This window comes from Hordeum vulgare, chromosome 2H (assembly GCF_904849725.1).
Source record: "Hordeum vulgare subsp. vulgare chromosome 2H, MorexV3_pseudomolecules_assembly, whole genome shotgun sequence".
NCBI classification, from domain to species: domain Eukaryota; kingdom Viridiplantae; phylum Streptophyta; class Magnoliopsida; order Poales; family Poaceae; genus Hordeum; species Hordeum vulgare.
The window spans coordinates 632,057,738-632,085,122 of NC_058519.1; positions in this window are offsets into that span (position 1 = coordinate 632,057,738).

Below are 27,385 nucleotides of genomic sequence, written 5' to 3' on the forward strand. Positions count from 1 at the left end.
TTTGACCTTCTGGGTGCATCAACAGAGGCACTACATCATGTGGCAGTTGCTGTTGAAGAACATAATAATAACCTAGTTAGCAATGTAATCAACACCATTTATGCAATAGTAGAGCGTACTTAATTAGGAAACTCTTACCAAGATATTTCGGCGAATGTCATCCGGCCTCAACCTACGCACTAGTGGCATGTAAAATGTATAACTTCAGCCAATTCCAAAATTATACGGGAAGGTATCCCTAGAAACCAGAACACCAACAAGAAAGTAGAGAAGAACATCCTTCTCCTCCCAAGTTAGATGTGATCCACACGTGTAGTGTGCCATGTGAATTAATTTACGTAGTTCACTCAAAGAAACGAAATAAGATGTAAATTATAATTTAACAAATTTAGTATATGGATGAACACCAACTATTTATAAATATAGAATGCAAATTACTTGACAAATATGGCTGAGGAACTCACATGGAGGTAAAACAGGAAGCATATCGACAACCACCCAAATGTCGATGTTGCGTAGCATATTATCTTCAGGACGAAGATCGAAGGTTATTTACATACCCTCCTGAAATCCATATGCCTTGCAAAGATCTTCCCATTTTGGGCACCCAAATTCTGTTTGAAAAACTGAATTAAATACTTTGATAACAAATGTTTGACCATGTATAGTCCTCAGGTTAGCACTCCTCGTCTCAATTCTCTCGTGATCTTCGAAACCGAGCCTCTCCAACACATATCTTCTTGCATGGCAAGGGAGGAACATATCTCCACTCTTGTCAAGCTTCATGCTGAAAAACCTATCATCTCGCAGGTGAGGTGTGTCGCACATACCCCGACAATCGCGCAATATTCACAATCCCAACATTCATCGTCAGACATTTCCTGTTTTATTGTGGTAAATGTGTAAACAACAACCGTGACACTATATCGAAAGAATTGAACATCTATATATAAACATAAGCATTAATAATAAAAAGGGACCTATGTTTTGCCGGAATGTTGATTCATTACCCTTTCCGGCAATTCCCAAGCGCTCCACATGTCCTAGTTTCTAGCACTAGTCATGACAAAATTCACGAAAATTTTCAGCATCACCTTTGCTAAAAGTGGACATATGGAGCACCTGTAATTTGCCGGAACAGAAATGAATCAACATTCCGGCAAAACATAGGCCACTCAGACATTTCGGCAAAACTGAGAACAACTTAGGAAGCAAAAGTGAGAAACCATTGGTTGTCTAATTCCTCTCCAAAGGAATGATATTTGTAGCATTAACACCTAATGTGCATTAACATGTATGTGCCCTTTTCCTCTCCAGAGGAATGATACTTTTATGCGTTAACACCAACAAAAGGATGATATTTGTAGGTTAGTGAAATATGTATGTGCCCTTTTTCCTCTCCAAAGTTTAAATAAGTTGTTTGAAACCATTGGTTGTCTAATTCAAACCTAATGTGCCTACTTACATGAAATTTACAAACATGATTTTTTTCCTTCTTTCTAGTTAGCCTATCAAAAGAACGTCAACAAACATATCTTGATTTTCTTATTAACATGCATCTCAAGATGACATCTTGAACCGATGGCCCTAAAATCAAAATGGCAGCAGTCTTGGGGTGCCTAGAGCGGGAGGGGAGGGGTGCGGAGACGCCTGGAGGGGGGTGGGTGGCTTACCGAAGTAGGATGGGGAGGGGGCTTACCGGACAGAGAGAGGGGATGGGGGCTTACCAGAGCGGGAGGGGAGGTGGGAGGTGGTGAGGGTGAGGGAGGTGGCGACGATGACGACGACGGTGGCGAGGGAGGCGGCGGCAACGACGACGACGACGGCGGCGGCGAGGGAGGCGGCGACGGCTTGACATGGAGGAGAGAGGGAGTGGGGGAGTGGGGGAGATTTAGGAAATTTTTAGGCACAACTGGTGTTAACTCAACATAGCTGTAGCGGTGGGTTTAGGGGAGCTCTACTGCTATTGTACTTACGAGTAGCGCTTTTACCACTCCGGCGCTGCTACTACAGCTACTGCGGCTACGTCGTTGGGCCCCTTTTAGCAGTAGTGCTGGATGCTACGCATCGCTACTGATATTGCCCTTAGTAGTAGTGCAGGTTTAATTAGGAACGACGCTACTACTATAGCTACTGCGGGTGGCCTCGTTGGTTCGTGTTTATCAGTAGCACAGATTATGAGGCCTGCGCTATTGCTAAGGACATTAGCAGTAGCACTGCGTTGTTTCCAGGGCTACTCCTAAATAGCAGCAACGCTTTCTACATTCCAACGCTACTAATAGGCTCCTACCTATAAGGTTTTTCCTAGTAGTGAAGGAAAGTGACGTTGATCATATTTTACATATGGTTTTATATGCATAGTATTTCTACCTTTTTCACCCAATTGCATGCAAAGCATATACTTGGAAATTTGGATCTTGATATAGTATCATGTGGTAGGCACCCATCACCCTTGTTACTTGGCCCGGGACGATAAATTTTATTTTTCTATGCTTTTAGTAGTCGTGGTTTTTGTTGAGTGTTTATCACGAGTGTCGTGAGTACTTAATAATCAAGAACGGATATTTCAAGACTTTTCGAGACCTCGTGATGCAATACACCTCTGGGTGAAGGATGGTTCAGATGGGCTCCCTGGGGAAAACCAGCGGAGGGCCCGGGATGCATGGGGAAGTGCCATGACATCTTGCGGAAAGCTTCACCCATGCACGAAGAGATGGATGGATGCTTCAAGACCCAAGGCTTACCTTCACAGCCAAAAGTCATTATGGGCTCTGGCTTGGTTGGAGAATGTGGTGACTCTGGACGGGCGGTGCTACGAGATGTAGAAGAATAGTAGGATTGGATGGGCACCGACAGTGGCTCAGAGGAACCTGTTGAAAGACCATGTTTTGATCATCCGGTTCTCAAACACCTTGAAGTGTGAGGAATCCACCGGAGGCGATCAAATCTTGTGGGGAACGTGTGCAAAACTCTGTAGAGTACCCTAACGTAATCGATTAGCCGTGTCCACGGTCATGGACAACTTGAGCCGAAGGAACTGAAATTATCTGGCATTCTCAACACAAATAATATTAATGATGTGGGTATTATTGATAACTTGGGTATGACATATGGTTGGTGGAACCATCTGATTAACAACCAACAATGTAGTAAATTTTTTCTTTTAGCTCTTTCTTGTTGTAGGAGAAAACTTTGCTTTCCACTAAAATCTTATAGCCCCACCTTCCATATGTGCATCTAGTATAGATGATACTTTTTCACCTCTCTCTTTTGTGACTTGCTGGCATATTCAATATGCTGACCTACACGGTTGCAATGTGTCATGTTGCAGAGTACTTTTCCGACCAGGAGTGAGGTCACGATCTATGCTCAGTGATATCCCATGGAGTCAGATGGACTCAACAACTTTTGAAGCTTCCACTAGTCTTAATTTAGTTATCTCATGAGTTGGCCTTCAGCCTCTTTATTGTAATCATTATTGTAATAAAGTACTCGATATGAGATCCGGTTAGTAAAGTTGTGTGATTGAACTCTCGATATATACATTGATGTACTGTGTGTGTACCAGCATGATCTTGGGATGGTACGGAAACACCAAAGACTTGGCCGTTTCGGGTCGGGTCGCTACAGATATGGTATCAGAGCACACGCTAACCATAAGACATAACCTCTAGGATTGCAAAAGCCTTAGGAAGAAAACTATTTTTTCTTATATCTACAAATCTTCTATATTTCTCTTCTGCTCATTTCTGACTTCTCCGATCTTCCAATATTTTCTAGATGGCCACCTTCATCCCAGTTATGGTCACGGAGTTTTGCCAGCCCGACGCAACAATGGCCTTCGGAAAGGAGCTGGTGCAGATCACCAAGGACTTAAGGATTGCTCTACCAACCATCACCAGAAAACCTACATCGTCTTACCCGGCAGATGCACGCCACAGGATTGAGGTGCACATCCGTGGAAGAACTTTCGAGCCGCGCGTACAACCTGTGGACTTCGAGTTCATCGCACCCAGCTAGATTCTCGAAAGGGACATGGCGGTTCAGTGTGCACTCGGACGTATCAAGGAGGTGTACATAGGCTGTCCCATTTCACCGGACTTATTCACGGTCTCCCGGAGAGGAGAAGATGGAGACATCATCACGACCAAGACTAAAGAGGATCTCCTGTCCTATGCCCAGACCTTGGAGACACACATCGTGACTCTGGAGCTTCGTATAATCAAGGACACAAGGAAGATCAAGAAACTGTCGCTCTGCGAACTCGACCTCGAAGAGGAAGCCCAAGAAGCCCACTACGAGCATGAATTGGAGGTGAAGGACTTCCTGGAGAGGATCGAGAAGTTGAAGGCTCGCGTCGCATATGTGGAGGAAGAATTGGACATGGGCGAAAACCTTCACCCTGAAGGAGACATAGCCCCCTTGATCAGCAACGAGGAGGACTACGAAGCAAGCTCTACCGATGGACCCACCACCATGCTTTTCTGAGGAGGACACATAGACAAGTCCACCAATTTATCTTATCGTTAAACGTTTAGGCTGATATTTAGGTTATCGCAAACTTGTATCCCCGTATTTGAACCTTTGAGCTGATTAATAAATAAATGTGTGGTGTCATAATTGTTTGTTGCATTTCATATGGGTAGTGTATTTTATATTTAGATCCTTGTTCTATGCTAATCCCATCCCTCTAAAAACATCAGTTGCCTCCGAGACGTGGCCCTGCCTCCAATTTCCCACCGGAACTCAATCAGTTGATCCAACAACAGAATACCCTGATGTAGTTGATCATTCACAACCAGAACAATAACAACAACCATCATCCACCCCAGGCCGACAATCTCACCCGTTTTCTGAGGTTGAACCCTCCAACTTTCTCCAGCAGTGTTGTGTTGGAATTATGCCCTGGAGGCAATAATAAATATAGTTATTATTATAATTCCTGTATCAAGATAATCATTTATTATCCATTCTATAATTATATTGAATGAAGACTTATATACATGTATGGATACATAGACAAAACGCAGTCCCTAGCAAGCCTCTAGTTGGCTAGCCAGTTGATCAAAGATAGTCAGTGTCTTCTGATTATGAACAAGGTGTTGTTGCTTGATAACTGGATCACGTCATTAGGAGAATCACGTGATGGACTAGAACCAAACTAATAGACGTAGCATGTTGATCGTGTCATTTTGTTGCTACTGTTTTCTGCGTGTCAAGTATTTGTTCCTATGACCATGAGATCGTATAACTCACTGACACTGGAGGAATACTTTGTGTGTATCAAACGTCGCAACGTAACTGGGTGACTATAAAGATGCTCTACAGGTATCTCCGAAGGTGTTAGTTGAGTTAGTATGGATCGAGACTGGGATTTGTCACTCCGTGTGATGGAGAGGTATCTCGAGGCCCACTCGGTAATACAACATCACACACAAGCCTTGCAAGCAATGTGACTTAGTGTAAGTTGCGGGATCTTGTATTACGGAACGAGTAAAGAGACTTGCCGGTAAACGAGATTGAAATAGGTATACGGATACTGACGATCGAATCTCGGGCAAGTAACATACCGAAGGACAAAGGGAATGACATACGGGATTATATGAATCCTTGGCACTGAGGTTCAAACGATAAGATCTTCATAGAATATGTAGGATCCAATATGGGCATCCAGGTCCCGCTATTGGATATTGACCGAGGAGTCTCTCGGGTCATGTCTACATAGTTCTCGAACCCGCAGGGTCTGCACACTTAAGGTTCGACGTTGTTTTATGCGTATTTGAGTTATATGGTTGGTTAACGAATGTTGTTCGGAGTCCCGGATGAGACCACGGACGTCACGAGGGTTTCCGGAATGGTCCGGAAACGAAGATTGATATATAGGATGACCTAATTTGATTACCGGAAGGTTTTCGGAGTTACCGGGAATGTACCGGGAATGACGAATGGGTTCCGGGAGTTCACCGGGGGGCGGGGGGCAACCCACCCCGGGGAAGCCCATAGGCCTTGGGGGTGGCGCACCAGCCCTTAGTGGGCTGGTGGGATAGCCCAAGAAGGCCCTATGCGCCATAGGAAGAAAATCAAAGAGAAAAGAAAAAAAAAGAGGAGGTGGGAAAAGGGGGAAGGACTCCTCCTTCCAAACCTAGTTTGACTCGGTTTGGAAGGGGAGGGTTGCCCATCTTGGCTCGGCCGACCCCCTTGAGGGTCCTTGGACCCCAAGGCAAGGCTCCCCTCCTCCCCCTATATATACGGAGGTTTTAGGGCTGATTTGAGACAACTTTTGCCACGGCAGCCCGCCACATATCTCCACGGTTTTACCTCTAGATCGCGTTTCTGCGGAGCTCGGGCGGAGCCCTGCCGAGACAAGATCATCACCAACCTCCGGAGCGCTGTCATGCTGCCGAAGGACTCTTCTACCTCTCTGTCTCTCTTGCTGGATAAAGAAGGCCGAGATCATCGTCGAGCTGTACGTGTGCTGAACGCGGAGGTGCCGTCCGTTCGGCACTAGATCGTGGGACTGATCGCGGGACGGTTCGCGGGGCGGATCGAGGGACGTGAGGACGTTCCACTACATCAACCGCGTTCACTAACGCTTTTGCTGTACGGTCTACAAGGGTACGTAGATCACACATCCCCTCTCGTAGATGGACATCACCATGATAGGTCTTCATGCGCGTAGGAAAATTTTTGTTTCCCATGCGACGTTCCCCAACAGTGGCATCATGAGCTAGGTTCATGCGTAGATGTCTTCTCGAGTAGAACACAAAATTTTTTGTGGGCGGTGATGTGCGTTTTGCTGCCCTCCTTAGTCTTTTCTTGATTCCGCGGTATTGTTGGATCGAAGCGGCTCAAACCAACATTACTCGTACGCTTACGAGAGACTGGTTTCATCGCTACGAGTAACACCGTTGCTCAAAGATGACTGGCGGGTGTTAGTTTCTCCAACTTTAGTTGAATCGGATTCGACCGAGGAGGTCCTAGGATGAGGTTAAATAGCAACTCATATATCTCCGTTGTGGTGTTTGCGTCAGTAAGATGCGATCCTACTAGATACCCATTGTGACATCCTCGACTTTTGCTACAGTAGTGATTGTAATTAAGCTACAGTGATCACCCGCTAATGATGCCACGTCACCGCTAACTATAACAATGTTCTCGTGATGATTGAAACCGAATCATAGTTCGAAGCTTCGGGAGTAAGTCAAACATGAAAAGATCTTCGTGTTGTTGAGATAACAACGTCGGGGAGTTGTAAAGAGTCCCTAACAAATTATAATATCAAGTCGGGTACTTTTGGAATCGTTGATGATCCCGATATATTAAGAAAGGGGCTTCAACAAAATAAGTAAAGAGATATAGTAAATGAAGATAAATAAACAAAAGAAAGGACTAAGAGTATAAATAATAAACGATGAAAGAAAAGTAAATAAGAATAGAATAAAGAAAAAGGGATTAGAAGAAGTAATAATAATAATAATAAAAAAAGAGAGAAAACAAAATAAAAACAAAACAAAACAAACAAAAAAAACAAAAAAAGGAAGAAAGCCCCACCCCCCCCAGCCGGCCCAAACTGGGCCAAGTGGCCCAGCCGCCGCCCCCCCCAAACCCTAACGCCCTCCTGGCGCCACCCCCCCCACGCCAACTCCCTCCCCCCCCTGGGCGTCGCCGCCAGCCCCCCCCCTCGTGGGGGGCCCCACCCCCACGCCGCCACCTCTCCCTCCCCTCTCGCGTCTCTCTTTCTCTCTGCCCACGAGAGATCCTCCCCCACCGACACTCCCCCCCCCATCACGCCCCACGATCTCTCCCCTGCCGAGCCCCCCTCCTCTCCCAACTCCCACGTCGCCTCCTCCTCCTACCTCCCGTCGGCCCTCCCGCCGGCAGCCCCCCGACGGCCACCCCTCCCCGCCGGCAGCCCTCTACCCCGCCGGCCTCCTCCCTCCACCGCCTCCTCCTCCCCCACGGCCTCCTCCCCACCCCACGGCCCCCCTTCCTCCCCCGGTGGCCCCTCCCCTCGCCCCGCCGGCCGAGCCCCTCCTCCCCGCCGGCCGAGCCCCTCCCTCCTCGCCGGCGAGCCACCCACCCCGCCGGCAGGGGGCCCCGGTTGCCTCGGCCTCCACCTCGTCGGCCACCTCGACCCCCCCCATCTCGGCGGCCGGCCCCTTCCGGGTGGTCCCTCTCCGGCGGCCCTCTCTACGGTGGCCGCCCCTCACCGCCGGCGGCTCCATCTCCGGGGGGCCCTCCTCACCGGCTCCTCCTCGCCGGCACACCCGTCTCCACCGTCTTCTACGTGCGAACTCCGGCTTCACCGGGCCGTCACGTCACCGTCGGTGAGCCCCTTCTCGGGCTCCTCCCACCGTGTCGATCTCCTCGCCGCCCCGGTTCCGTTCCGGCAAACGGGGCCTCGATCCGTCGAGGGTAGACTCCGGTAGGAGGATTTGAGTTTTTGGTTCCTCTAGGTGGTGTTAGAGAAAGTTGTTCTCTGTCTCTGTTAACAGAGAGAGGGAGATGAGTGTTGAGAGAAAAGATAAATGAAAAAGAATAAATGGTGTATTAGATGCGTATGTATGTATGTATGTATGAGATGTGATGTATGTATTTGTGTATTTGGGTATTTAGAGGAATACGGTATTTGCACGGATAGGTATCTAATAAAAATAAATGAGGAAATAACCTTAGGCCACTTACCGGTGGGGCCAATGCACCGCTGTCAATGACAGGGAGGCCCCACGCGATAATTAAAATTAATGTTTTTCTTAAATAAATAAATAAATAGATATATTAGTTAAAATAATTAATTAACATAATTAGAGTATGACACGTGGGTCCCTCGTTGAATTAATCTGATTAATAAATAATTAATCTTAATAAAAACTTGTGCCTATGACGTTCGGGACCCGCTGGTCAGTTGACCGGTCAAATGTGATGTCAGCCTGACATCGCGATGATGTCATAATAGGATTTTACTAAATCTTTTAAATCTGTTTTTAATTCTTAAATAATTAATAAAACTTTAAAAATTAATATTAAATAATCCGTAAGTCAGATCGAAATAATTTCAACATGAAAGTTGATCAGCAAAGCGAGACGAACCCGGATGCACGGTCCATTCGTCTGTCACGCGTCCCTAGCATAGCAAACATGGAACTTTTCCATCGTTTCCAGTATAACCGGTAGTAGCCCGAGACCCGGAAAATATCGTCAGATATTCTTCCGACCCGTCTATGACGGATGTTGCTGCGTTAGCTCATGTCTAGCCTGCATATTTTCATGTCATGCTTTGTGTTGCATCGGTGCTATTATTTATTGTTTCTTCCCCCTCTTCTTACCGGTAGACCCCGAGACTGACGCTGCTGCCGGGTACATCTACGACCCTGCCGATCAGTCCTTTGCCGCAGAGCAGCAAGGCAAGCAAACTCCCCTTGATCATTCCTATATCGCCTATGTCTTTCTTCCTACTGCTTGCATTAGTATTTTTGCTACTGTTGTAGTTAGCTCCTATATCTGATGCATAGCCTGTTTTTGATGAACTGCTACTTTCAGTCCTGTACCTTTAACCTGCTTAGTATAGGTGGAGCAGTCATCCCCTCTGACCCCGTAGTTCAGTTGCCCCGCTTGCTTTTCAATCTCGATCTCTGATCGACGAGCCAGACCCGACACAACACGTTCACCCCCCTGCGTTGTACGACGCTACAGGGATACTATCGGGTACCGAGGGTGACACCTCGCTAAGTACTCCTGATGATATCTCTGTAGTATAGCTAGTCGGTCGTGGTTATCGAGGGTGATTCCTCTTTCACCACTCCCGATGACGTCTCTGTCGTGCCACCCCGCGAGTGTGGGACCCCCGAGGGTGATTCCTCTAAGCCCACCTTGACGGGTACATCGTTCGGGATCCAACGAGGGTGATACCTCGGATTCCCCCCCCGATGTTACAACCACACAGTTACTCGACCATGTTACTGGGATCTTCGGTGATTAGTTGTAAGACGGGTGGATTCCCGCGAGACTGTGTTGTTGGCCTAATTAAAATGCTAATGGATTTGGGTATTTGATCTGGGTTGGTCGGAGACCTTTTCGCACTAACCGGCTACGCGGGAAGAATTATGGGTACTCGGCGTCGCGGTATCAGCCGAAGCTTTTCAGATGCCAGCAGTGTAGCGGCGCGCGCCCGAGTGGTCCCAAGATGCATCGCGCTTGTGATTAAGGGATGCTAGGACTGACGTCGGCCGCCCACGCCACGTGCAGGAGCATGAAGGGGAACTGGGCCCATGAACCCTTTGTGCTTAGGATTTAGACCGGCGGGCTGGCCTCTCTGATTAGTCTTAGGTGGGGCTGCGACGTGTCGATATTCCGAGGCCGGGCAGGACCCAGAAAAGTTTGTCCGGCCAGAGTGTTATCGAGCGTGACGGGACATGTGGTGCACCCCTGCAGGGATGAAAATTAACTATTCGGATAGCCGTGTCCACGGTTACAGGACGACTTGGAGTTGTGCCCCGATCTTATACAACTACAATTGTTACTTAACTGGAATTAGTTTGCCTCGGGATTGCTTCCTCGCAGGGAGTCGAGGGAGGATCTTTAGGCGTGACCTCACTTTATTATTGCTGCAACAATATGATTATTAATGTGTTACCCCCCCCCCCTGTTCTACTCTCGTCTATTGCTGCAAGACCCTGAAGATGCTAGTCTTCGATAGGACTAGGCTTTCTCTCTCTTTTCTCGCATTGCTGCAGACAGTCCACATATAACCCCCTTCTTTGATACTGATGCATAATTAGACTAGTGCTGATGTAAGACTTGCGAGTACTTTGGATGAGTACTCACCGCTGCTTTGCTCCCCCCTTGTTTTCCTTGATCCGCTTGCTGCGACCAGATGATGAAGCCCAGGAGATGGAGGTCCCCGCCGCCGACGACTGCTACCCCGACGGTGCCTACTACTACGTGGAGGCCGCTGATGATCAGGAGTAGTTAGGAGGTTCCCAGGCAGGAGGCCTCGCCTCGTTCGATCGTTGTATCTTTTGTGCTAGCCTTCTCTAAGGCACCCCATGTTTTATGTCTGTACTCAGATATTTGTTGCTTCCGCTGACTCGTGTGCTTTCGAGCTTTCGTATTCTAGCCCTCGAGGCCCCTGGCTTGTAATATGAAGCTGATGTTATTTTATTTGTGTCTAGAGTTGTGTTGTGATATCTCCCCGTGAGTCCTTGGGTTTGATCGTACGCATTTGCGTGTATGATTAGCGTACGATTAAGCCGAGGGCGTCACACCCATGGTCACCACGTAAAACATGCAACAACAAAATTAGAGGTCGTCTAACTTGTTTTTGCAGGGTATGCTTGTGATGTGATATGGCCAACGATGTGATATGATATATTGGATGTATGAGATGATCATGTTGTAATAGATAATATCGACTTGCACGTCGATGGTACGGCAACCGGCAGGAGCCATAGGGTTGTCTTTATACTATTGTTTGTGCTTGCAGATGCGTTTACTATTTTGCTAGGATGTAGCTTTAGTAGTAATAGCATGAGTAGAACGACAACCCCGATGGCGACACGTTGATGGAGATCATGGTGTGGCGCCGGTGACAAGAAGATCATGCCGGTGCTTTGGTGATGGAGATCAAGGAGCACGTGATGATGGCCATATCATGTCACTTATGAATTGCATGTGATGTTAATCCTTTTATGCACCTTATTTTGCTTAGAACGACGGTAGCATTATGTGGTGATCTCTCACTAAAATTTCAAGACGAAATTGTGTTCTCCCCGACTGTGCACCATTGCTACAGTTCGTCGTTTCGAGACACCACGTGATGATCGGGTGTGATAGACTCAACGTTCACATACAACGGGTGCAAAACAGTTGCGCACGCGGAACACTCGGGTTAAGCTTGACGAGCCTAGCATGTGCAGACATGCCTCGGAACACATGAGACCGAAAGGTCGATCATGAATCATATAGATGATATGATTAGCATGGGGATGCTTACCACTGAAACTATGCTCAACTCACGTGATGATCGGACTTGAGCAAGTGTAAATGGATCATGAACCACTCAAATGACTAGAGAGATGTACTTTTTGAGTGGGAGTTTAGCGAGTAATTTGATTAAGTTAAACTCTAATTATCTTGAACATAGTCTAAGTCCACTTTGAATATATTTGTGTTGTAGATCATGGCTCACGCGACAGTCACCCTGAATTTTAATACGTTCCTAGAGAAAGCTAAGTTGAAAGATGATGGAAGCAACTTTGTAGACTGGGCTCGTAATCTTAAGCTAATCTTACAAGCTGGGAAGAAGGATTATGTCCTTAATGCTGCGCTAGGAGATGAACCACCCGCTACGGCTGATCAGGATGTTAAGAACGCTTGGTTAGCACGTAAGGAGGACTACTCAGTAGTTCAATGTGCAGTCTTGTATGGCTGAGAACCAGGACTTCAACGTCGCTTTGAGCGTCATGGAGCATTTGAGATGTTCCAGGAGTTGAAGTTTATCTTTCCGAAGAATGCCCGGACCGAGAGGTATGAGACCTGCGATAAATTCTATGCTTGCAAGATGGAGGAGAACTCGTCTGTCAGTGAACATGTGCTCAAAATGTCTGGGTACTCAAACCGTCTAGCTGAGCTGGGGATTGAACTCCCGCAAGAAGCTATCATTGACAGAATCCTTCAATCACTGCCCCCAAGCTATAAAGGCTTTGTGTTGAACTACAACATGCAAGGGATGAACAAGTCTCCCGGTGAGTTGTTTGCGATGCTGAAAGTCGCAGAGTCTAAACTCCGTAAAGAGCATCAAGTGTTGATGGTGAATAAGACCACTAGTTTCAAGAGAAACGGCAAAGGAAAGAAGGGTAATTCAAAGAAGAGCGGCAAGCCTGTTGCCAATCCGACGAAGAAACCCAAAGCTGGACCTAAGCCTGAAACAGAGTGTTACTATTGCAAGGGTATGGGTCACTGGAAGCACAATTGCCCCAAGTATCTGGCTGATAAGAAGGCGGCCAAAGAAAAATCAGGTATATTTGATATACATGTTATTGATGTGTACTTAACCGGCTCTCGTAGTAGTGCCTGGGTATTCGATACCGGTTCTGTTGCTCATATTTGCAACTCGAAACAGGAACTGCGGAATAGACGAAGGCTGGCGAAAGATGAAGTGACGATGCACGTAGGAAATGGTTCCAAGGTTGATGCAATCGCCGTCGGCACAGTTTCACTTCATTTACCATCAGGATTAGTTATGAACTTGAATCATTGTTATTTAGTGCCTGCGTTGAGCATGAACATTATATCTGGATCTTGTTTATTGCGAGACGGTTACTCTTTTAAGTCAGAGAATAATGGTTGTTCTATTTCTATGAGTAACATATTTTATGGTCATGCACCCAATGTGAGAGGATTGTTCATATTGAATCTTGATAGTGATACACACATACATAACATTGAGACCAAAAGAGTTAGAGTTAACAATGATAGCGCCATATTTTTATGGCGCTGCCGCTTAGGTCATATTGGTATAAAGCGCATGAAGAAACTCCATGCCGATGGACTTTTGAAGTCACTTGACTTTGATTCACTTGACACGTGCGAACCATGCCTCATGGGCAAGATGACTAAAACTCCATTCTCCGGAACAATGGAGCGTGCAAGTGACTTGTTGGAAATCATACATACCGATGTGTGTGGTCCGATGAGCGTAGAGGCACGCGGCGGATATCGTTATTTTCTCACCTTCACTGACGATTTGAGTAGATATGGTTATGTCTACTTAATGAAGCACAAGTCTGAAACATTTGAAAAGTTCAAGCAATTTCAGAGTGAAGTTGAAAATCATCGTAACAAGAAGATCAAGTTCCTACGGTCTGATCGTGGGGGTGAATATCTGAATTTCGAGTTTGGTGCTCACTTAAGACAATGTGGAATTGTTTCACAGTTGACACCGTCTGGAACACCATAGCGTAATGGTGTGTCCGAACGTTTGTAATCATACTTTATTAGAGATGGTGCGATCTATGATGTCTCTTACCGATTTGCCGTTATCGTTTTGGGGTTATGCATTAGAAACAGTGCATTCACTTTAAATAGGGCACCATCTAAATCCGTTGAGACGACACCATACGAACTGTGGTATGGCAAAAGGCCAAAGTTGTCGTTTCTTAAAGTTTGGGGATGTGATGCTTATGTCAAAAAGCTTCACCCTGAAAAGCTGGAACCCAAAGCGGAAAGGTGCATCTTCATAGGTTACCCAAAAGAGACAGTTGGGTACACCTTCTATCTCAAATCCGAGGGCAAAGTGTTTGTTGCTAAAAACGGAGCTTTTCTCGAGAAGGAGTTTCTCTCGAGAGAATTGAGTAGGAGGAGGATAGAACTTGATGAGGTTGTCGAACCTCTCATCCCTCTGGATGGTGGCGTAGGGCAAGGGGAAACCTCTATCGTTGCGATGCCGGTTGAGGAGGAAGTTAATGATGATGATCATGAAACTCCGGTTCAAGTTTCTGTCGAACCACGCAGGTCGACGAGACCACGTGCTGCTCCAGAGTGGTACGGTAATCCCGTCTTGTCAATCATGTTGTTAGACAACAATGAACCTGCAAATTATGAAGAAGCAATGGTGGGCCCAGATTCCAACAAATGGCTAGAAGCCATGATGTCCGAGATAGGATCCATGTATGAGAACAAAGTGTGGACTTTGGAAGTACTACCTGAGGGCCGCAAGGCTATTCAGAACAAATGGATCTTTAAGAGGAAGACGGACGCTGACAGTAATGTGACCATTTATAAAGCTCGACTTGTGGCAAAGGGTTTTTCACAAGTTCAAGGAGTTGACTACGATGAGACATTCTCACCCGTAGCGATGCTTAAGTCCGTCAGAATCATGTTAGCAATAGTTGCATTTTTGGATTATGAAATCTGGCAGATGGATGTCAAAACGGCGTTCCTTAACAGTTTCCTTAAGGAAGAGTTGTATATGATGCAACCCGAAGGTTTTGTCGATCCTAAGAATGCTAATAAGGTGTGCAAGCTCCAGCGATCCATTTATGGACTGGTGCAAGCATCTCGGAGTTGGAACAAACGCTTTGATGAGGTGATCAAAGCATTTGGGTTTATACAAGTGGTTGGAGAATCTTGTATTTACAAGAAAGTGAGTGGGAGCTCTGTGGCGTTTCTAATATTATATGTGGATGACATATTGCTGATTGGAAACAACGTAGAGTTTTTGGAGAGCATAAAGGATTACTTGAATAAAAATTTCTCTATGAAGGACCTAGGAGAAGCTGCTTACATTCTAGGCATTAAGATCTACAGGGATAGATCAAAACGCCTCATAGGACTTTCACAGAGCACATACCTTGATAAAGTTTTGAAGAGGTTCGAAATGGAACAGTCCAAGAAAGGGTTCTTGCCAGTTTTACAAGGTACAAGATTGAGTAAGACTCAGTGCCCAGCAACTGATGAGGATAGAGAGCATATGAGCACCGTCCCCTATGCTTCAGCCATAGGTTCTATCATGTATGCAATGATGTGCACTAGACCGGACGTTAGCCTGGCCATAAGTATGGCACGCAGGTTCCAGAGTAATCCAGGAGTGGATCACTGGACGGCGGTCAAGAATATCCTGAAGTACCTGAAAAGGACCAAGGAGATGTTTCTCGTGTATGGAGGTGACGAAGAGCTCGCCGTAAAGGGTTACATCGAAGCAAGCTTTGACACAGATCCGGACGACTCTAAGTCGCAGACCGGATATGTATTTATTCTTAATGGGGGTGCGGTAAGCTGGTGCAGTTCCAAGCAAAGCGTCGTAGCAGATTCTACATGTGAAGCGGAGTACATGGCTGCCTCGGAGGAGGCTAAGGAGGGTGTCTGGATGAAGCAGTTCATGACGGATCTTGGAGTGGTGCCAAGTGCACTGAATCCAATAACCTTGTTCTGTGACAACACGGGTGCCATTGCCCTAGCAAAGGAACCACGGTTTCACAAGAAGTCCAGACACATCAAACGACGCTTCAACCTCATCCGCGACTACGTCGAAGGGGAGGACGTAAATATATGCAAAGTGCACACGGATCTGAATGTAGCAGACCCGCTGACCAAACTTCTTCCACGGGCAAAGCATGATCAACACCAGAACTGTATGGGTGTTAGATTTATTACAATGTAATTCGCATAATGATGTGAGGGCTAGATTATTGACTCTAGTGCAAGTGGGAGACTGTTGGAATTATGCCCTAGAGGCAATAATAAATATAGTTATTATTATAATTCCTGTATCAAGATAATCGTTTATTATCAATGCTATAATTGTATTGAATGAAGACTTATATACATGTGTGGATACATAGACAAAACGCTGTCCCTAGCAAGCCTCTAGTTGGCTAGCCAGTTGATCAAAGATAGTCAGTGTCTTCTGATTATGAACAAGGTGTTGTTGCTTGATAACTGGATCACGTCATTAGGAGAATCACATGATGGACTAGACCCAAACTAATAGACGTAGCATGTTGATCGTGTCATTTTGTTGCTACTGTTTTCTGCGTGTCAAGTATTTGTTCCTATGACCATGAGATCATATAACTCACTGACACCGGAGGAATACTTTGTGTGTATCAAACGTCGCAACGTAACTGGGTGACTATAAAGATGCTCTACAGGTATCTCCGAAGGTGTTAGTTGAGTTAGTATGGATCAAGACTGGGATTTGTCACTCCGTGTGACGGAGAGGTATCTCGGGTCCCACTCGGTAATACAACATCACACACAAGCCTTGCAAGCAATGTGACTTAGTGTAAGTTGCGGGATCTTGTATTATGGAACGAGTAAAGAGACTTGCCGGTAAACGGGATTGAATTATGTATACGGATACTGACGATCGAATCTCGGGCAAGTAACATACCGAAGGACAAAGGGAATGACATACGGGATTATATGAATCCTTGGCACTGAGGTTCAAACGATAAGATCTTCGTAGAATATGTAGGATCCAATATGGGCATCCAGGTCCCGCTATTGGATATTGACCGAGGAGTCTCTCGAGTCATGTCTACATAGTTCTCGAACCCGCAGGGTCTGCACACTTAAGGTTCGACGTTGTTTTATGCGTATTTGAGTTATATGGTTGGTGACCGAATGTTGTTCGGAGTCCCGGATGAGATCACGAACGTCACGAGGGTTTCCGGAATGGTCCGGAAACGAAGATTGATATATAGGATGACCTCATTTGATTACCGGAAGGTTTTCGGAGTTACCGGGAATGTACCGGGAATGACGAATGGGTTCCGGGAGTTCACCGGGGGGGGGGGGGGCAACCCACCCCAGGGAAGCCCATAGGCCTTGGGGGTGGCGCACCAGCCCATAGTGGGCTGGTGGGACAGCCCAAGAAGGCCTTATGCGCCATAGGAAGAAAATCAAAAGAGAAAAGAAAAAAAAAGATGAGGTGGGAAAAGGCGGAAGGACTCCTCCTTCCAAACCTAGTTGTACTCGGTTTGGAAGGGGAGGGTTGCCCCCCTTGGCTCGGATGACCCCCTTGAGGGTCCTTGGACCCCAAGGCAAGGCTCCCCCTCCTCCCCCTATATATACGGAGGTTTTAGGGCTGATTTGAGGCAACTTTTGCCACGGCTGCCTGACCACATATCTCCACGGTTTTACCTCTAGATCGCGTTTCTGCGGAGCCCGGGCGGAGCCCTGCCGAGACAAGATCATCACCAACCTCCGGAGCACCGTAACGCTGGCGGAGAACTCTTCTACCTCTCTGTCTCTCTTGCTGGATGAAGAAGGCCGAGATCATCGTCGAGCTGTACGTGTGCTGAACGCGGAGGTGTCGTCCGTTCGGCACTAGATCGTGGGACTGATCGCGGGACGGTTCGCGGGGCAGATCGAGGGACGTGAGGACGTTCCACTACATCAACCGCGTTCACTAACGCTTCTACTGTACGGTCTACAAGGGTACGTAGATCACACATCCCCTCTCGTAGATGGACATCACCATGATAGGTCTTCGTGCGCGTAGGAAAATTTTTGTTTCCCATGCGACGTTCCCCAACACGTTGAGCCCATTGTGGCAGATGATTGGCTCCGCAAGATGGAGAGGGAACTAATCACTGTTGGATGTAGTGAAGCTGAGAAGGTGCGCTTTACCAGCATCAACGTGAAGGCCCCGCAGCTGCATGGTGGGAGAACTACACCACCACATACCCCATCACTAGTGTGACTTGGCAGCAGTTCAAGCAAGCCTTCTGCACTGCTCATTTTTTTGCTGGAGCCATGAGTCTGAAGAAGCGTGAGTTTCACAACTTACACCAGGGAAATCGCTCGGTGGCTTAGTATGTTGATGAATTCAGCATGCTCGCCCGATATGCACCTCGAGATGTGGCCAATGATGCGGCTGATACGTCCATATTGCATCATGTTTTCGTGTTGATATTTATCGCTTCTTTGGCTGTTATTTCACTTCATGGTACTATTCTTATGCCCTTTCTCTCTTATTTTGCAAGGTTTACATGAAGAGGGAGAATGCCGGCAACTGGAATTCCGGCCTCAAAGTGGAGTAAAGTTGAGATACCTATTCCGCGCAACTCCAAACGCCGTAAAAATCAACGAGGATTTTTTTCCTGATTTATCAAAAATATTGGGCCCAAGAAGCGCCAAAGGGGGCGTGCAAGTGGCCACAAGCCTGCACGGCGCGGCCACCCCCCAGGTCGCGCCATGAGGGATTGTGGGCAGCCTGCAGGCTCACTTGCCCCCCTCTTTTGCTATATGAAGGGTTTCGTCCAGAAAAATAATCAGGGAGGAGCTTTTTCGTGGATTCGCCGCCGCCACGAGGCAGAACTTGAGCAGAACCAATCTAGACCTCCGGCAGGGCAATCCTGCAGGGGAAACTTCTCTCCCGGAGGGGGAAATCGTGGCCATCGTCATCACCAACACTCCTCTCATCGGAGGGGACTCGTCACCATCAACCTCATCATCAGCACCATCTCATCTCCAAACTCTAGTTCATCACTTGTAACCAATCTCCATCTCGCGACTCCGACTGGTACTCGTAAGGTTGCTAGTAGTGTTGAGTACTGTTTGTAGTTGATGCTAGTTGGATTACTTGGTGGAAGAGTTTATGTTCAGATCCTTGATGCTACTCATTACCTCTCTGGTCATGAATATGATTATGCTTTGTGAGTAGTTACTTTTGTTCCTGAGGACATGGGATAAGTCATGCTAATAGTAGTCATGTGAATTTGGTATTCGTTCGGTAATTTGATATGTTGTATGTTGTTTTTCCTCTAGTGGTGTTATGTGAACGTCGACTACATAACACTTCACCATTATTTGGACCTAGAGGAAGGCATTGGGAAGTAGTAAGTAGATGATGGGTTGCTAGAGTGACAGAAGCTTAAACCCTAGTTTATGCGTTACTTCGTAAGGGGCTGATTTGGATCCACTAGTTTAATGCTATGGTTAGACTTTGTCTTAATTCTTCTTTCGTAGTTGCGGATGCTTGCGAGAGGGGTTAATCATAAGTGGGATGCTTGTCCAAGTAAGGGCAGTACCCAAGCGCCGGTCCACCCACATATCAAACTATCAAAGTAACGAACACGAATCATATGAACATGATGAAACTAGCATGACAGAAATTCCCGTGTGTCCTCGGGAGCGTTTTTCCTCCTATAAGACTTTGTCCAGGCTTGTCCCTTGCTACAAAAGGGATTGGGCCACTTTGCTGCACCGTTGCTACTTTTGTTACTTGTTGCTTGCTACGAATGATCTCACCACACAATCACTTGTTATCGACAATTTCAGTGTCTGCAGATTTTACCTTGCTGAAAACCACTTGTCAGATCCTTCTGCTCCTCGTTGGGTTCGACACTCTTACTTATCGAAAGGACTACAATTGATCCCCTATACTTGTGGGTCATCAAGACTCTTTTCTGGCGCCGTTGCCGGGGAGTGAAGCGCCTTTGGTAAGTGGAACTTAGTAAGGAAGCATTCATATAGTGTGCTGAAATTTATTGTCACTTGTCACTATGGGTACTAATCCTTTGAGGGGCTTGTTCGGGGTATCTTCACCTCGAATGGAAGCACAAAGAGTTTCTCCTCATCTGCTGCACCTACTGAAAATAGTTTCTTTGAATTTCCTTCGAGTATGCTTGAGAAACTGCTAGCTAATCCTTTTACAGGAGATGGAACATTGCTACTGCGACAACAGACCTTCCCTGGCAACGGCGCCAGGAATCCTTCTGCTTCGGGCTATGCCTATTGGGACTTCCTTGGCAAATATGCAAAGGATTTCCCCGCGGCCTTGGAGCCTTGCGTTGGTGTTCCCTTGAAGAGGAAAGGGTGACGTAGCACAACGGCGGTAAGTATTTCCCTCAGTTTGAGAACCAAGGTATCGATCCAGTGGGAGGATCGCTTCAAGTCACAAGTACCTCCACAAACACAAAGAGCTTGCACCCAACACTATGAAGGGGTTGTCAATCCCTTATATATTGTTTGCAAAGTGAGAACTGAAAGCAAAAAGTAACAAAACAAAGTAAAAGTGAAAGTGGAGACGATAGTTGTGAATAGACCCGGGGGCCGTAGTGTTCACTAGTGGCTTCTCTCATGAAAGCAAGTAGACGGTGGGTGAACGAATTACTGTCGAGCAATTGATAGAACCGCGCAAAGTCGTGACGTTATCTATGGCAATGATTATATCTATAGGCATCACGTCAAAAACAAGTAGACCGATACTTTCCACATCTACTACTATTACTCCACACGTCGACCGCTATCCAGCATGAATCTAGTGTATTAAGTTCAAAAGAACAGAGTAACGCCTTAAGGAAGATCACATGATGTAGATGGACAATCTCAAATCTATGATGAAAACCCATCTTGTTACCCTTGATGGCAACAACACGATGCGTGCCTTGCTGCCCCTTCTGTCACTGGGAAAGGTCACCGCACGGTATGAACCCAAAACCAAGCACTTCTCCCATTGCAAGAATCATAGATCTGTTGGCCAAACAAAACACAAGACTCAGAGAGACTTACAAGGATATCAAATCATGCATATGAGAAATCAGCAAAGACTCAAATATAATTCATAGATAATCTGATAACAAATCCACAATTCATCGGATCTCGACAAACACACCGCCAAAGAGGATTACATCAGATAGATCTCCATGAAGATCATGGAGAACTTTGTATTGAAGATCCAAGAGAGAGAATAAGCCATATAGCTACTAACTACGGACCCGTAGGTGTGAAGTAGACTACTCACTAGTCATTGGAGAGGCGATGATGTTGATGTAGAATCCCTCCAACTCCAAAGTCCCCTCCGGTAGGGCACCGGGAAGGGTCTCCAGATGAGTTCTTGTGGAAACGGAAGCTTGCGGCGGTGGAAAAGTGTTTTCGTGGATGCCCTAATTTTTTCTGGGATTTTAGGGAACATATAGGCGAAAGAGCTAGGGCAGACGAGCTCCAGGGAGGCCACAAGCCTGGTAGCCGCCGACCCCCCTGGTGACGGCTACATGGCTTGTGGGCCACCTGTGGCTCTCCTGCCTTGGCCCTCAAGTCCCCCGATCTTCTTTTGTTCTGGAAAAATTTATTTCGAGGATTTTATTCCGTTTGGACTCCATTCCAAAATCATATCTGAAAAGAGTCAAAAACACAGAAAAAACAGGAACTCGCACGTGGCACTGAATTAATAAGTTAGTCCCAAAAAAGATATAAAAGGTACATAAAACATCCAAAGTTGACAAGATAACAGCATGAAACCATCAAAAATTATAGATACGTTTGAGACATATCAAGCATCCCCAAGCTTAACTCCTGCTCGTCCTCGAGTAGGGAAATGATAAAGAATGAATTTTTGATGCTTTCATGCTACCTAGCATAGATGTCCTTTGTAACTCCTCTTATGTGACATGAATGTTCACATCCATTAGATTCAAAACAATAGTTTGCTATTGACGTGGAGACAATAATACTTCAAGCAAACTAGTAAGGTAATCATGAATTTTCAAAATAACAAGGCCAAAAGAAAGTTATCCCTAAAAAATCTTATAGTCTGGCTATGCTCTATCATCCTTGCATACTGAATTTAAATCATGGACAACTTCGGTATTGGCCAAGTAATTGTTTTCACACTTTTACTTTCTCAAACCTTTTCAACTCTCACGGAATACATGAGCGTGAGCCATGGTTTTAGCACTATAAGTGGAATGGAGTGTGGTGGAGGTTGCAAGATAAACAAGGAGAACATGGTCACATTAACTAGGCATATCAATGAGCTATGGAGATGCTCATCCATAGATATCAATGTGAATGAGTAGGGATTGCCATTCAAATGATGCACTAGGGCTAAGAGTATGTGAAAGCTCTTAAAGAAAACAAGTGGGTGTGCATCCAACTTGCTTGCTCATGAAGACCTAAGGCAAATTTGAGGAAGCCTATCATTGGAATATACAAGCCAAGTTATATAATGAAAATTTCCCACTAGCTATATGGTGGTGACAAAACGATAGACTCTCAATCATGAAGATCATGGTGCTTAATAAGCACAAGTGTGGAAGGATAGTAGCAATGAATTTTTTATTTTGTGAAAAATAAAATGTCCACATCGTGGGAAATATTTTTATGATCATTTTGATATATAATACCTATATTTTCGAAAAAGGATTTAAATCCTTTTCTTATTTTTCTTTCCTATTTTTATTAAAAGGAATCAAATCGCTTTTATTTGGAAAACCACCTAGGCCCATTAGGAAATCCGAATCCGGCCCGATACCCCTTCTCCTACCTCTCAATCTCCTTCCTTTCTCTGCTCAGGCCGAGCCTTCCAAGAAGGTTCCTCGCCGGATCCCGCGCCAATCTCCTCGAGCTTTCCCTCAAACCGCCTCCCGTCGCCCTATAAATAATCCCCAGCCCCTCCTTTCTCCGTTTTCCCCAAGACCCACACAACTCCTTGCCTCTAGCCACAACCCCCAACTCGCCGGAAGAGCACCTTCGGCCGAGCCCCAGGAGCACCTCTGCAACCTCTGCCGCGCCACCCCAGCGCCTCCTGACGTCGCCGGGACTCCCCACCGCCGGCCACACCACCCCACTACCGATGTCTACCACCGGAACCGCCTCCCCTCGTCACCCTCGCCTTCGGCCAGGAGCAGCTCGCCGGAGTTCTTCCTCAAGCCATGGTGAGCTCCCACCACCGTAGGATTTTAGATCTGCGGATATGATTAGATTAGAATACCTCTCCGGTTCACTTAAATACAACCGCAGTTTTCTATTAGTTAAACTTTAACTGAAGGGTTTTCTTTAAATTGCGATGGTCTGCTAGTTATCCTAAAACGCGCACAGATCTCACCCACTCACAGCCTACCACGCAGCTTATCTTATTTTTTCCTTTTTTCTGTTTTTAATTCTGTGACAGATTGGAACCTGATTTTAGAATGCCTATAACTTTTATTCTATAACTTCAAATGAGGTGATTATTCTTTCATTGAGTCACAAATTTTATGTATTTTCTGTAGATATAAAATTTGACCATGTTTCAGAATTTAAATTTTGAATGTAGATAGATTTGGTTTAAATCTTGTTTTGTTAATATCTAGAGTTTAAAAATAGATTTTTAGTTGATTCTTTTGGCTACTAATCACTAGTGATCTTATTTAAAAGTAGGTCTAATTTCAGAATTTTTAGGATATTTTATCTTGGGGTTTTCAACAAAACAGATTCTATTTTAGTTCTTGTAAGACAATTTTACTCTCTTATGTTCTAGCTACTTTTTGTTTCTTGTTTTATTTTGATTACTTGTTGTTGTGATGCTTATTGTGTGAAATTATTGTTTCGTTAGATCATCCGGAGTGAGAAGCTTGTTATCTAGAAGCGCTTGAGTTCGATAGTCGTCAGCAAGGCAAGTCAGGTTGATCATATTTTACCTATGGTTTTATATGCATAGTAGTTCTACCTCTTTCACCCAATTGCATGCAAATTAGGTACTTGGAAATTTGGATCTTCATATAATATCTTGTGGCAGGCACCCATCACCCTTGTTACATGGCCCGGGACGATAAATTTTATTTTGCTATGCTTTTAGTAGACGGGGTTTTGGTTGAGTGTTTATCATGAGTATTGTGAGTACTTAATAATCGAGACATCGTGATGCAATACACCTCTGGGTGAAGGATGGTTCAGATGGGCTCCCTGGGGAAAACCAGCGGAGGATCCAGGATGCATGGGGAAGTGCCACGACATCTTGCGGAAAGATTCACCTAGGCACGAAGAGATGGATGGATTCCTCAAGACCCAAGGCTTACCTGCACAACCACAAGTCATTATGGGCTCTGGCTTGGTTGGACAACGTGGTCACTCTGGACGGGCGGTGCTATGAGATGTAGAAGAACGGTAGGATTGGATAGGCACCGACAGTGGCTCAGAGGAACCCGTTGAAAGACCATGTTTTGATCATCCGGTTCTCAAACACCTTGAAGTGCGAGGAATCCACCGGTGGCGATCAAATCTTTGGGGAACGTGTGCAAAACTCTGTAGAGTACCCTAACCTAATCGTTTAGCCGTGTCCACAGTCATGGACAACTTGAGCCGAAGGAACTGAAGTTATCTGGAATTCTCAACACAAATAATATTAATGATGTGGGTATTATTGACAACTTGGGTATGAGAAAATTTTGCTTTTAGCCTTTTCTTGTTGTAGGAGAAAACTTTGCTTTTAGCCTTTTCTTGTTGTAGGAGAAAACTTTGCTTTTCACCAAAAACTTATAGCCCCACCTGCCATATATGCATATAATATAGATGATACTTTTTCACCTCTCTCTTTTGTGACTTGCCGGCATATTCAATATGCTGACCTACACGACTGCAACGTGTCAAGTTGCAAAGTAGTTTTCTGACCAGGAGTGAGGTCACGATCTACGCTCGGTGATATGCGTGATACGTCTCCAATGTATCTATGATTTTTGATGGTTTCATGCTATTATCTTGTCAAACTTCGGATGTTTTGTATGCCTTTTATATCTTATTTGCGACTAACTTATTAACTCAGTGCCAAGTGCCAGTTCCTGTTTTTTCCGTGTTTTTGACCCTTTTTAGAGGAGGATTTTAAATGGAGTCCAAACGGAATGAAACTTCCAAAAAGATGTTTTCCAAAACAGAAGAAGATCGGGGAGCGTGAGAACTAGGGCAGGGGGCCACCAGGGACCCCACAAGCCCCTAGTCGTGGCCAGGGGGGCCCGCGCCTCCCAGGCTTGTGGGCTCCCTGGGCCTCCTCTTCCCTAGGTTTTCCGCCTATATATTCCAGAAAAAATCAAGAGATCATCGAAAGTACTTTTCCGCCGCCGCAAGCTTCTGACTTCGCAAGATCCCATCTGGGGCACATTCTGGTGCCCTGCCGGCGGGGGATTCGGATACGGAAGGCTTCTTCATCAACACCATGACCTCTCCGATGATGCGTGGGTAGTTCATCATAGACCTATGGGTCCATACAAAGTTCTCCATGATCTTCATGGAGATCTATCCGTTGTAATCTTCTTTTGCGGTGTGTTTGTCGAGAGCCGATGAATTGTGGATTTATGATCAGATTATCTATGAATCTTATTTGAGTTTCTTCTGATCTCTTAAATGCATGATTTCATATCCCTGTAATTCTCTTCGAGTTGTGGGTTTTGTTTGGCCAGCTTGATCTATGATTCTTGCAATGGGAGAAGTGCTTGGTTTTGGGTTCATACCATGCGGTGACCTCACCTAGTGATAGAAGGGGTAGCAAGGCACGTATCGTGTTGTTGCCATGAAGGTTAAAAAGATGGGGTTTTCATTATTGGTTTGAGTTTATCCCTCTACATCATGTCATCTTCCTTAAGGCGTTACTCTGTTCGACATGAACTCAATACACTAGACGCATGCTGGATAGTGGTCGATGTGTGGAGTAATAGTAGTAGAGGTAGAAAGTATCGGTCTACTTGTCTCGGACGTGATGCCTATATGTATTATCATTGCCTTAGATATGGTCATGACTTTGCGCGGTTCTATCAATTGCTCGACAGTAATTTGTTCACCCACCGTAATATTTGCTATTTTGGGAGAAGCCTCTAGTGAACACTATGGCCCCCGGGTTGACTCCACACTATATTTTCAGCCTTACTCTTTTACTTCGTTGCACTTTCCGCCTTCAGATCTCACTTTGCAATCAATCTTGAAGGGATTGACAACCCCTTTATAGCGTTGTGTGCAAGCTCATTTTTGTTTGCGCAGGTACTCTGGACTTGACGAGATTCTCCTACTTGATTGATACCTTGGTTCTCAAACTGAGGGAAATACTTACTGCTCCTGTGCTGCATCACCGTTTCTTCTTCCAGGGAAAAAACCAACGCAAGCAAGTCTCCGTCAACGTGTCAATTTTTTGCGCTGTTGTTTGAGAAGTAGCAAGAAGAATTTCTAGCACCGTTGCCGGGGACGATCAAGTCAAGAACTCATCCAAGTAAGTGTCGCAAACTCATCTCTTGCATTTACTTTTTTTCCTCTCGTTTCCTCTCCCCCCACTAGTGCGGAGTCATACGAAATCAATGCCTCTTTGCTGAATCTTGTTATGAAAGAGCAATTTTCTGGCCTTCCTAGTGAAGATGCCGCATCCCATCTTAATAACTTCATTGAGCTTTGCGATATGGAAAGGCATAAAGATGTGGATAATGATGTGATTAAATTGAAGCTTTTTCCTTTCTCGTTGCGAGATCAAGCAAAAACTTGGTTTTCGTCTTTGCCCAAAAATAGTATAGATTCTTGGGATAAGTGCAAAGATGCTTATATATCCAAGTATTTTCTGCCAGATAAGATTATCTCTCTACGTAACGATATCATGAATTTTAAGCAACTTCATCATGAACATGTTGCACAATCTTGGGAGAGAATGAAATTGATGATTAGAAATTGTCCCACTCATGGCTTGAGTCTTTGGATGATTATAAAAATCTTCTACGCTGGCTTGAATTTCGCTTCTAGAAATATCTTGGGCTCCGCCTCGGGTGGAACGTTCATGGAAATCACGTTAGGGGAAGCCACAAAACTCCTAGACAATATCATGACGAACTACTCTCAATGGCACACTGAAAGGTCACCTACTAGTAAGAAGGTACACGCTATAGAAGAAATTAACTCGTTGAGTGCTAAGATGGATGAGTTAATGAATTTGGTTGCTAGTGGAAGTGCTCCTTTAGATCCTAATGATATGCCCTTGTCTTCCTTGACTGAGAGTAGCAACGCTAGCTTGGATGTTAATTTTGTTGGTAGGATTAATTTTGGCAACAACAATGCTTTTAGATGAAACTATGTTCCTAGGCCTTTTCCTAGTAACCCCTCTAATAACTTTGACAACTCCTACAGCAATACTCATGGAAATTAAAATAGATTA